Source organism: Oncorhynchus masou, chromosome 13 (genome assembly GCF_036934945.1).
Source record: "Oncorhynchus masou masou isolate Uvic2021 chromosome 13, UVic_Omas_1.1, whole genome shotgun sequence".
Classification (NCBI taxonomy): Eukaryota; Metazoa; Chordata; class Actinopteri; order Salmoniformes; family Salmonidae; genus Oncorhynchus; species Oncorhynchus masou.
In genome coordinates, this window is record NC_088224.1 from 77,356,310 (window position 1) to 77,369,129 (window position 12,820).

General features: G+C 42.8%; 1 protein-coding gene across 5 annotated transcripts in view; it reads right to left on the reverse strand.

Annotated features, from left to right (window-relative positions):
* LOC135553099 (fatty acid CoA ligase Acsl3-like) overlaps nucleotides 1-7,921 on the reverse strand; it is a 47,969-nt gene extending 40,048 nt beyond the window's left edge. For 2 of the 5 annotated variants that reach the window (XM_064985199.1, XM_064985195.1), the window contains exon 1: nucleotides 7,788-7,921. The gene's annotated coding sequence lies outside the window, so the exon portion shown is untranslated. Of the gene's footprint in view, nucleotides 1-3,312; nucleotides 3,483-6,881; nucleotides 6,993-7,787 lie in introns of all 5 variants that reach the window. The other 3 variants (XM_064985197.1, XM_064985198.1, XM_064985196.1) reach the window with 3 other exon arrangements.
* Nucleotides 7,922-12,820: the final 4,899 nt, after the last annotated feature.

Genomic DNA, 12,820 nt, shown 5'->3' on the forward strand with positions numbered 1-12,820 from the left:
ATCGCCCAACATCAGTGCCTGGCCTTACTAATGCTCTTGTGGCTGAATGAAACAAGTCCCTGCAGCAATGTTCCAACATCTAGTGGAAATCCTTCCCAGAAAACTGGAGGCTGTTATAGCAGGAAAAGGGGGACCAACTCTATATTAATGCCCATGATTTTGGAATGAGATGTTCGACAAGCAGGTGTCCACATACTTTTGGTCATGTAGTGTGGCAGAAAACCTGACCACTGTGACTGACTCAAAATTAAGGAAAGCTTTGACTCTGTACAGACTCAGTGAGCATAGCCTTGCTATTGAGAAAGGCAGCTGTAGGCAGACCTGGCTCCTAAGAGAAGACAGGCTATGTGCACACTGCCCACAAAATGAGGTAGAAACTGAGCTGCACTTCCTAACCTCCTGCCAAATGTATGACCATATTAGAGACACATATTTCCCTCAGATTACACAAACACACAAAGAATTAGTGTAAATGTAAATGTACAGTGTCTTCGGAAAGTATTCAGACCCCTTGACTCTTTCCACATTCTGTTAAGTTACAGCCTTATTCTAAAATTGATTCAATTGTTTTTCCCCCCTCATGAATCTACACACAATACCCCAAAATGACAAAGCAAAAACAGGTTCTTAGAAAAGGTTGCTAAATTATTACAATAAAAAATAATAATATCACATTTACCGAAGTATTCAGACCCTTTACTCAGTACTTTGTTGAAGCACCTTTGGCAGCAATTACAGCATTGAGTCTTCTTGGGTATGACGCTACAAGCTTGGTACACCTGTATTTGGGGAGTTTCTCCCATTCTTCTCTGCAGATCCTCTCAACCTCTGTCAGGTTGGATGGGGAGCGTCCCTGCACAGCTATTTTCAGGTCTCTCCAGAGATGTTCGATTGGGTTCAAGTCCGGGATCTGGCTGGCCATTCAAGGACATTCAGAGACTTGTCCTGAAGCCACTCCTGCGTTGTCTTGGCTGTGTGCTTAGGGTCGTTGTCCAGACTGAGGTCCTAGGCACTCTGGAGCAGGTTTTCATCAAGGATCTTTCTGTACTTTGCTCCATTCCATCTTTGCCTCGATCCTGACTTGTGTCCCAGTCCCTGCTGCTGAAAAACATCCCCACAGCATAATGCTGCCACCACCATGCTTCACGGTAGGGATGGGGCCAGGTTTTCTCCAGACGTGACACTTGGCATTCAGCCCAAAGAGTACAATCTTGGTTTCATCAGACCAGAGAATCTTGTTTCTCATGGTATGAGAGTCTTTAGGTGCCTTTTGGCAAACTCCAAGCGGGCTGTCATGTGCCTTTTACTGAGGAGTGGCTTCCATCTGGCCAATAACATAAAGGACTGATTGGTGGAGTGCTGCAGAGATGGTTGTCCTTCTGGAAGGTTCTCCCATCTCCACAGAGAAACTGTAGAGCTGTGTCAGAGTGACCATCGGGTTCTTGGTCACATCCCAGATCAAGGCCCTTATCCCCCAATTGCTCAGTTTGGCCGACAGCCAGCTCTAAGAAGAGTCTTGGTGGTTCCAAACTTCTTCCATTTCAGAATGATGGAGGCCAATGTATTATTGGGGACCTTAAATGCTGCAGAAATGTTTTGATACCCTTCCCCAGATCTGTGCCTCGACACAATCCTGTCTCGGAACTCTACGGACAATTCTTCCAACCTCATGGCTTAGTCTTTGCTCTGACATGCACTGTCAATTGTGGGACCTTATATAGACAGGTGTGTAGACATGCCGTTTCAAATCATGTCCAAGCAATTGAATTTACCACAGGTGGACTGCAGTCAAGTTGTAGAAACATCTCAAGGATGAACAATGGAAACAGGATGCACTTGACCTCAATTTCGAGTCTCATTGTAAAGGGTCTGAATACTTATTTAAACAGTATTTCAGTTTTTTATTTTTAATACATTTGCAAACATTTTGTCGTTATGTGGTATTGTGTGTAGATTGCTGAACAAATATATATTTAATCAATTTTAGAATAAGTCAGTAATGTAACAAACTGTGGAAAAAAGTCAAGGGGTCTGAAAACTTTCCGAAGGCGCTGTATGTTTCCGATGATAATAAAACCCCTTGAATTGAGTTGAGAGAGAGAGAGATAAAGAGACAGTGATTGGGAGAGAGAGAGAGTGAGTGAGTGAGTGAGTGAGTGAGTGAGTGAGTGAGTGAGTGAGTGAGTGAGTGAGTGAGTGAGTGAGTGAGTGAGTGAGTGAGTGAGTGAGTGAGTGAGTGAGTGAGAGAGAGAGAGAGAGAGTCGGAGAAAGAGAGAGATGGAGATACAGCGAGACAGACAGAGAAAGAGAGACAGAGGAAGAGAGACAGACAGTGAAAGAGACAGACAGAGAGAGTGGAGGGCAAGGAGAGGGGGATGAGGAAGAAAGAAACAAGGGGGCTGAATGAGTCACGTTAACTCAGAATGGATTTCAACACAAATCCTCAACTGGGTGAAAGGTGCTCTACTACTTTATACCAGATTGAAAACAAATGTGTGTGAAACTTTCACTGAAAGGGATTCTGTGTGTGTGATTTATTTGAGGATTATGTGTGTTAAATAGGTTATGTTATGTGTGTGTGTGTGTGTGTTAACAGGGATGATGATAGCTACCTCCAACTCCTGAGGATACGAGTGTTGGGTAACTGTCCATGGTACTGGAAGCCATGCTCCTCCTCCCTCTCCATGGCCATCTCTGATGGTTACCCCAGAGAGGCTAAAGACATTGAGCTACAAATGGTAGCGATGATATGCTATCTTGCATGGTTGTGCGCTAATGCTGTGCCATGTCTGTCCCTGCAGCCCATTTTCTAGCTAATTTCCCTAGCCACTGGTCCATAGCATTGTCCTGCTGCTCAAACTCATTTTGTAAGTCTCTGTCTTTCTGACATGAGTTTCAACTGAGAAATAATAACAAGCAACAAAACACACACACACACACACACACACACACACACACACACACACACACACACACACACACACACACACACACACACACCTACTGAATTAGCCTTTGACCTCAGCAGGCTATTTTGGCAGCAGTCATTCATTATTCATGTGAGAGAGCAGCTCAACTTCAACTCCTCTCCAGCAGCACGACATCCTTCCCCCTCCCTCCATCACACACACACTATCCCCTCTCCAAAATGCTCCCTAAAGACTCATGAATAAATCAGAGTGAGACAGCAACTCCCATAATTATCATCCTCCCTCTGTGCTAGCCTGGTGTACAATTACCCAGCACATCTAGCAGTGCCATAGCACAGTCACAGTCACTATAATGAACTGATACACTGCTGAGGTTACTGACCGTCCGCTGGCTCTGTTTCCTTTTCCTTCTCCATGGACACATGGAAACACACACAATCTGGGTTTCTTGAAGTAGTGATTGGTTTTCTTGGAGTTTATTGGAGTAGTCTTTGGGTTCCTTGGAATAGTCTTGGGGTTTGTTGGAGTTTGTTGGAGTAATCTTGGCTGCCGCTGGAACCCAAGGTCGAAAGCACAGTGACTGAAGTGAAGAATTGTTAGGCTAAAGTGAACAAATTATCTCAATTAGATCGGCTAAACCGATGACTCTGCGTATTGGGAGGGAAGAAAAAACTATACACGACTGATAAAACTCCATCTGTTTGCACCGTGGCGTTGGAACTCATAACTGTGACCACACGTACGTTATTGCTGTAATATTTGACTAGCTAGCAATCAAATGGATGACTAAACTTATGTCATGTGTGACTGTTCCAGTGGTTGGATACACTGACTGACCAATGCTTTTTCTATCTGAGACTGGGAAATGACTTATAACATCACATAGGAGAAGGGGCTAACCGCAGTGGGATGGGCTGTCTGGTATTAAAACACAAGTGAGACTGACTATACGGGTGATAGGTGAGAGTACAAAGGTAGTGTTGTATGAGGAGGAGAGGAGGCTGTGTCAACACCATGACTTGATCCATGTGTGAGCCTTGGCAGGTGCCAGAGTACTAAGACTCAGAACAACGCAGGAGGCCATGAGGAAACCTGGTGAAGGAGGCCATGAGGAGATCTGGTGAAGGAGGCCATGAGGAGACCTGGCGAATGAGGCCATGAGGTGACCTGGTGAATGAGGCCATGAGGAGATCTGATGAAGGAGGCCATGAGGAGACCTGGTGAAGGAGGCCTTGAGGAGACCTGGTGAAGGAGGCCTTGAGGAGACCTGGTGAAGGAGGCCTTGAGGAGACCTGGTGAAGGAGGCCTTGAGGAGACCTGGTGAAGAAGGCCTTGAGGAGATCTGGTGAAAGAGGCCATGAGGAGACCTGCTGAATGAGGCCTTGAGGAGACCTGGTGAAGGAGGCCTTGAGGAGACCTGGTGAATGAGGCCATGAGGAGACCTGGTGAAGAAGGCCATAAGGTGACCTGGTGAAGGCCATGAGGAGACCTGCTGAAGGCCATGAGGAGACCTGCTGAAGGAGGCCATGAGGAGACCTGGTGAAGAAGGCCTTGAGGAGACCTGGTGAAGGAGGCCATGAGGAGATCTGGGGTTCATCTCTCTTTCTTTTTAAAGGACAGTGACTCTCCTGTATGTTTTATGCTTTATTGACAGACAGATAAGAAAGTAGCCTAGGAGAGGAGGAAACATAGTCGGAAAGGTGTGACACATTTCCTTTCTCCACTGCTAACCTCTCACTGACGTATTGACATATTCTGACTGCATTGGGATTCCCTGCTTGAGAAACCTGACTAACAAGTTAAACCTCTCTCTCTCCCTTTCTCTCTCTCCCTCCACCAGATGGGCGAGGCTGCAGGTTACGAGCCCTGTTTTGGAATTTACACTTGTGATAGGAGCAGGCATCACAGGCTAAAATGACATGTTTGCATGTGCTTATCAATTTTGCAATTTTTTGGTATTTTGGTCCATTAATATTAGTATTTTCCAAAAAGTACAAATGTCAAAAGCTTGATGAAATGTATATATTCGGTAGTTTATCATACTACCGTTATCAAAATATTATGAATTGTAACCCCTTTTAAATGAACATACATCCATAATTCCAAAGCTCACAACATTGAATCACAATTAATTTAAACACTTCATTTCATAGAGAATGTTTTCTAAATAGGTGTTTCTCATTTGGTAGTCTAAATGCAGTGTCCTTGTTGCTGTCACGGATTCCCCCCCAGTTCCGAGGGTCTACGTCACCGGATTTCTAGGCTTCACTGAACGGGATTCATTATCATCAACCCCGGACTGTCTTGCTTGATTACACACACATGGTTCCCATTTCCCTTGATTAGTATGTTATATATGCGCCCTCTGTTCCCTCTCTCTTTGTCGGTTATTGTTCCCATATCTGTTGGAGGTGTGAGTACCTATGCATTGGTACAGCGGTTATGCTGCGTACTTTATATATTGTGTATTACGGGAATCGTCCCGTGTCGTTCAATGAGGATTACCCTCGCTCTTTTGTTTGTGTACAGCCCAGTGTTTTTGTATACGCGTTTGTTTTCGGTGTATTAAAAACCCATATTGTGTATTCCTGCGCCTATCTCCAAAATCCTTTATACCAGCGTGACACGTGCCAACTCATTTTCCTCAGCTTCAGAAGCATCTACATTCACCACATCTTGTGTGGTTATCCTTAGACATGTTCTCCAGACTTATACACAGGGAATTGTTCATAGGTTGTCAAATTGTATTCTAGATTCTTGAAAAATTTGCCAAAAATTCATTTTACGTACTTTTCTTTAGTGTTCTACAGATAGAAAGATTTAAAACAATATTTATTCACAATCGGTTATAATGTGTAAGTCCTGTCCAGGAGTGTCTTAACAAAATGAAACCAAAATATTTAGGTTGAATTATTCCTGTGTCCAGAACATTTAAGTTGTGTGATATATGATATGTAAATATTTTATAATTAGCATATTTTCATACAATATTTCTGGGGGGAAAAGTATACAAAAAATATATTTGTGTCCACATTTAACTGGTAAAAGTTGATTGTGATATGATTAAGGGGGTTAAATACCCTATTGGGGTGTGGTGCCTGACCTTATGTCCATTATAAAGCTTCAACCAATAGAACAAACAAAAGAACATCAAGAATGAATAAAGAAGGGAAACAATTGCTCAATAATTGAGCTTTGTACAACAGGGCAGGAGGTTTGGAAATAGCATACCACCATAACACAGTGGATTAATTAAGTAATTAATTGAGTAATATTTTGCCATTACTCCTCCCGTAGTCGGTGGGCAGGCAGACAGGCCGACAGTAAGAAGGAATCACTGCTTCCTTAACTGATTGTGAATGGGCCTTTTGTGTGACCACGCCACCCTCTCGTCTTGTCCGCGCAGGCAGGCCACCTGGAGAAAGCTCAACGTTGCCATTGTATTGTGCCAACAGTCCAGCTTACGATACAGTGCCACAGCTAGGACAGCCACTGGAAGGGTCAGACTGTGTGTGTGTGTATGAGCCTGTGTATGAGCCCGTGTGTGCACAGACTTCTCCAAATAATGGCGTACTCATACTTGAAAAGCTTTGAGTAAGCATGTTTTCACTGAATAACACAACACACAATGGAATGGATATGTGGCTCAGACTACAGCTTTTCTTCTTAGGGTTTGAGTGGTAGCAGAAGCAAGCAACTAGACAGTAAACATACCAGACAACCACTAAAACAACTAGCCTAATCTGAAACTAAAGGTTCTCTATGATATCTTCCTTTCTCTGCCATCTCCCACACTGCTGAGTTTAGGATACATGAGCCTGGACGCAGGGATAGCAGACCATGACATTTAGCCTATGTATGCCATGCTGCCAAGTGATGGACCTCAAACATTTGATTCAACCAAAATATTTAACCATACCCTCCGGTGAATGATATAGGCCTATGACCTACCCTCTGAAACCTATTACATAAGAAGAATGCTCCACAGAAGAATGCTCCACCGAAGAACACTCCACAGATGAACACTCCACAGAAGAATGCTAATGCCACAGAAGAAAGCTCCTGCAGACAGAAACATGGCATAAGAGAGGAGGGCGTACAACTGTGTGTCTGTGCACATATCCCATCGGACCATCCCTGGCAGACAATAGATGCTCTGTGTATAAGTACAGGCTCTCTCCAATAGACCACCCTGATTTGATTGCAGTTGCCATGAGCCAAGTAAATGACAACAGCAGTACAAACAAGTCTAACAGTGGACAAGATATTCACAACTAGAGTGAGTTATGAGACAGTACAGTCTTCTGGTAACATTATGCATAACATTTGTCAACGATAAAGTTCAGACTTTGTCAAACAAAATGTTGATTATGGTGTCCACACAAAGGCAATTGTGAAGACAGGCAACAACGACAAAAAAGGCCCATTACGAAAAATAAGTTATGTTATATTCTGTTAGATAATAAACAAAGGTGCATTAACAAGTCATTATTTATGTAATTATTCATTAAAATCAATGTGAAACTTATTATTGACCATCTGAACAGTCAGTGGGCGCACTGCTGAGAAATCGTATCTGCAAGCCACAGGGATGACAGCGATCATTTAACAAGGGAGTAAATCTGATTGAGCAGAAAGAGGTTGTCAAAAAGCCATTACCACCTATCTGGAATAGATATTATGTATCCTACAGATAATTAGATAATAGGTGACCGGGACAATCAGTCTTCCATCCTCTGCTCTGCACCGTATGGCGAGCAGCGACTGGCTGGATGCACAGCATCATGCACATCTGGACATCGCCGGCTGCCGCTGAGTGGGCATTACCGAGAAAGAATACTTTATCGAGACACTTACCTTGGATAAAACACCTGGTGTATCAGCGACGAAAGGGAATGCGTTCTTTTATTTCATGAATTGGGTATTCAATTACACGAATTGCAATTGAATTCCCTCATCGTCTGTCTGCTTATATTGGTCGCCGCTCGCAGCTCGGAAGTGACAGGCGCGTCGTCATGGTATTATTGCACAGGAGGCATTCCCTGGCTTTTGATTGGACTCGTTGAGGTGGCGCGTGCTGGGGCCGGTCTGTGATGGAAATGAAAGGTTACTCCCGGTCAGAGCGCACAGAGTGGAATTTGATGAAGAAGGCGGAGAAACTTTTCAGACAGTAGGCTACTGTCATAATAAAACGTAGGGTATACACAAAATGTAAATGTATTACACATAGCCTACATGTAGGTGTGTCATTGCTCGGGTCTTTGTACCGCAAAGAATATAGACCACATAGCCTACCAAAGAGTGAAGTTATACAGATATGCATGATGCTGCTTTGGGGACACCTGTCGGATTAGATCAACTATCAAATCCAATCAAACGAGTCAATAGGGGTGTCACCTGAGTTTCAGAACATTAGGGCACTCGGACACTGAGGTATCGGGCTCAGGCCATTGTTGTCTCACGTCAGATGTCATCACTCCTAGAAGACGCTCGTCCAAATCCGATCTGTCTTGAAGGAAGTGGAACTCGTCTCGAAAAATCTAGAGTTTGCTCATCCGCCTAACACTAGCTATGACTCACTACAAACCATGCTCGATCAACTGAGCACACTTCTCCAGTTAGCAGCCTCGTGATTGCCATTTGTGACTGTTCTCAGAAATCAGCAAGCATGTAGCCTATCTGACTTTGACAGCTGGCACTGTGCCTCACTACTTTCGGAGAACAGTCAGTGGTGTAGAACTCCGTGCACTAATGACGACAGAACAGATAACTCATTGTGCATTAGCTAGAACTTAACTACACTAGCTAGCAGGCTAAGTTAGTATTCAGCATTGAGTGTGTTAACTGGCGTTGTTAGAATTCCTCTTTCGTTTCATATGTATTGATTTGAGACTGGTTCAAAGCATTCGCCATCTAATTTTCGAATTTCATAAATATTAATTATACCAACACAAAACACATAAGCGAGATGTAGAATTAGGTAGTGAAGACTTGCCCATGAAAATAACGTCAATATTAGCTACAGGTTTATTGGTTTTGGTAAGATTAACTCTGATTCTTTTGAGGATGAAAGGGGGTTCAGTGGACAATGTCACCTTGGTAACATTTTAGAATGTTTGGACAGCAATTGTAGACAAACGTCTTTTTAAATACCCCAAGAGTGTTTGCGAGTTAGACAGATCCGTGCAGACGGCCTTCACGCTACCTAACGTTAGAGAATGGGGGTTAGCTCTGAAGACCAGGGGTTGCCGGGGAGAGGGTGAAAATAAATTACCGCTAGGCCTATAATAAAGTATTGCATGCATATCATCGTATTTTCCGGCCGGATAAAAAAATTGCCTTTAATAAAATAATGTCATGCAATTCAACTTCATTTTACACGACTGGAGACATTAGAATGACATTTTTTAATACCACACAACTAACCGAAATGACAGGCTACTCTTACAGTCACATAGGTTACCGAGATCAATAAAACGAACGAATCTGTCTGAAATGCAACCAATAGCATAGAGCCATAGACCAATGAAAAGAGTGGATACAGATTGTACAATATCACAAAGAAATTATAGTACACAAATTTTCAAGTGGCATTGACTCATCAAAACTGTATTTTGAAAAGCCTTTTAGCTTCTGCTTGCTGTTCATTGACAGCCACAACTCAACAATCAGCTGTTTGATATTTGCCAGGCTGCTTCCCAATTGCGGGCGCTTCCGTTTCTATATGCATTTAAAAAAAAAAATAAGTATTGATCCTCAATGTTTATATTATGTTATCTTGTGTAATAGTTTCAATGATTTCAGTATGCGTTACACCTGTGCTGGTTGCCATCTCTTTAGTTTGAAGGCGTTTCCCCTGTGCTGGCCCAGGTGCTATTTAAGAGTGGCTGGCTCAGAGCTCTCGTTGTCTTGAGAGATGTTGGTACTCCCTATTTGATTTCTAGAAAAACATTCCTATGTCTTATCTTCCATGTTTTGTTATGCTTCCTGTCTTTAAGTTTGGTGTGTATTTTAATTTTGTTTGTCTCTTATTGGGCAGATTTAGGTTCCAGTTGATGATGCTAGTCAACTTTCAGTGGACACTCCCATGAGTGTCTTTCAGAACCCCTCCTAAAACCACACCTGTTTCATTTTGGTTGTTGTCAGTGACTTTTTATTAGTTCCCCCTTCTGTTTGAGTGACATTATTTGGTTGTCTTGTTGGGGAATGTGACATTACACTCAGTGTAAATGTCCATTGGGATGTGGGCAGGGTAATTGTCTGTTGTTGACCCTGAGGACATGTGTATTTGCACATTGAATGAAGCCCAAATTGAGCAAGTTCCCTTTTATAAGTACTTTTGCATTGACAATAAGCCCTCTTTAAGAACACATTGAAAACCTGACCAAATAGCTGAGAATTAAGATCGGTTTCTTTCATGGAAATAAATCCTGCCTCACTTTGTGAAGGAAGATCATTCAAGCAACGCTTCTCCCAGTACTTGATTATGGTGATATAATCTACATGCATGCAGAAGCCTCTGTTTTAAAATCTTGAGATTCACTCAGTACTGTGTTTTATCACTGTGGACCATTTTCGTACACATCACTGCATTTTGTATAGTTCTGTTGGCTGGGAGTCTGACTACCAAAAGGTCCCATCATTGTCTACTTTTTCTATATAAAGCAGATCTTCAGACACCCACCACCTCAGCTCACGGAATAATTGGAGATCTAGCACTTTCAGACACACTCTCTGGACTGGCTGGTTCTGGAGGTTCTGGGGTCTCAACTAACCTGGGGGAAAATGCTTTTACGTTTTATGCCCCCAACTCATAGAATATCCTTCAGGCCACCTTGAAATTAGACTCAATGGTCTCCATTGGACAGTTTAGATCAAGTTGAAGGGAGGTGATGTGTGAGAGTTGTGTTTGTTTTTATTCATCTTTTTGTGTTTATTGTATTGATATTATCTTACACAACTTACTACACAATGTGTGTTCATGTTCACAGGGCTCCCTTGGAAATGAGACCCTGGTCTTAATGGTGACCCACCCTGTATATAAATAGTGAAGAGAACAGGGCCCAAAATCAACCCCTGCGGCTCACCTTTCATAATATTGAGGAAACTAGATATCAAACGCCTTCGACAGTTCAATAAATAAGGCAGCACAATTACTTTTATGATCTAAACGACATAGCACATCATCTAAGACAAGTGTAGCTGCTGGTACAGTGCTATGTCCAGGTCTCAAACCAGATGGGTGCTCATTAAGTATAGAATGAGAAGTTAAAAACGTTTTAAACTGGGAGTTAGCCAGGGATTCTAAAACTTTGGCAAGGCAAGATAGCTTGGAAATTGGACGGTAGTTATCCTGTTAAGAAGGATCTCGCTTTTGTGTAGGGGGAGAACTTGTTCCGTTTTCCAGAAACAATTATCAAGTCAATCATGTAGGTTAATGATTCTGCAATAAGTCAGCCCAAGTGGATTTTTTTTACCTTGATCTTCAATAAGGAATTTAGTACATTAGACATCAAATGTTTGAAATGAAAATGAGGAACGTGTATTTGGGAATATATAATTCACTGCAATCTGTCTCAAGGTGAGTAAAGAACTCCCTCTGCTGGAAACAGAGTTTTCAGAAGCTATTTTATCAAATAGGTGGCCCACTGAGGATAAGTGGTTATTAAAAGCACCACAAATGTCCATCTTATCTGTTATGGGACAAGAGGCTGTCATAACCTGCTGGGGTAATGAGGGGGTGGAGTTTTGTTCCAGAGATTTGACTACCTTCCAGAAGGCAGCTGGATTACCACCATTCTCAGATACTCAGTTCAATAAGTATGTCTGTTTCTCTCCTGAAGTTTCTCTTATAGTTCATGTGTGAATCAAATCAAATCAAGTTTTATTGGTCACATACACATGGTTAGCAGATGTTAATGTGAGTGTAGCGAAATGCTTGTGCTTCTAGTTCCGACAGTGCAGTAATATCTAACAAGTAATCTAACAATTCCCCAACAACTACCTAATACACACAAATCTAAAGGGGTGAATGAGAATATGTTCATGTAAGAATATGGATGAGCGATGGCCGAGCGGCATAGGCAAGGTGCAATAGATGGTATAAAATACAGTGTATACATGTGATATGAGTAATGTAAGATATGTAAACATTATTAAAGTGGCATTATTTAGAGTGCATTTTATAAAGTGACTGGTGATCCATTTATTAAAGTGGCCAGCGATTGGGTCTCCATGTAGGCAGCAGCCTCTGAGTTAGTGATTGCTGTTTAGCAGTCTGATGGCCTTGAGATATAAGCTGTTTTTCAGTCTCTCTGTCCCAGCTTTGATGCACCTGTACTGACCTCGGCTTCTGGATGGTAGCGGTGTGAATAGGCAGTGGCTCGGGTGGTTAATGTCCTTGATGATTTTTTTGGCTTTCCTGTGACATTGGGTGTTGTAGGTGTCATGGAGGGCAGGTAGTTTGCCCCCAGTGATGGAGAGCCTTGTGGTTGAGGGTGGTGCAGTTGCCGTACCAGGCTGTGATACAGCCCAATAGTATGCTCTCGATTGTGCATTTGTAAAAGTTTGTCAGGGCTTTCGATTGCTCTCGACTGTGCATCTGTAAAAGTTTGTCTGTGTGGGTGGACCATTTCAGTTTGTCTGTGATGTGTACGCTGAGGAACTTAAAAGTTTCCACCTTATTCCTTCGATCTGGATAGGGGGGTGCTCCCTCTGCCGTTTGCTGAAGTCCATGATCATCTCCTTTGTTTTGTTGACGTTGAGTGAGAGGTTGTTTTCCTGACACCACACTCCGAGCGCCCTCACCTCCTCCCCGTAGGCTCGTCGTTGTTGGTAATCAAGCCCACTACTGTTGTGTCATCTGCAAACTTTATGATTGAGTTGAAGGC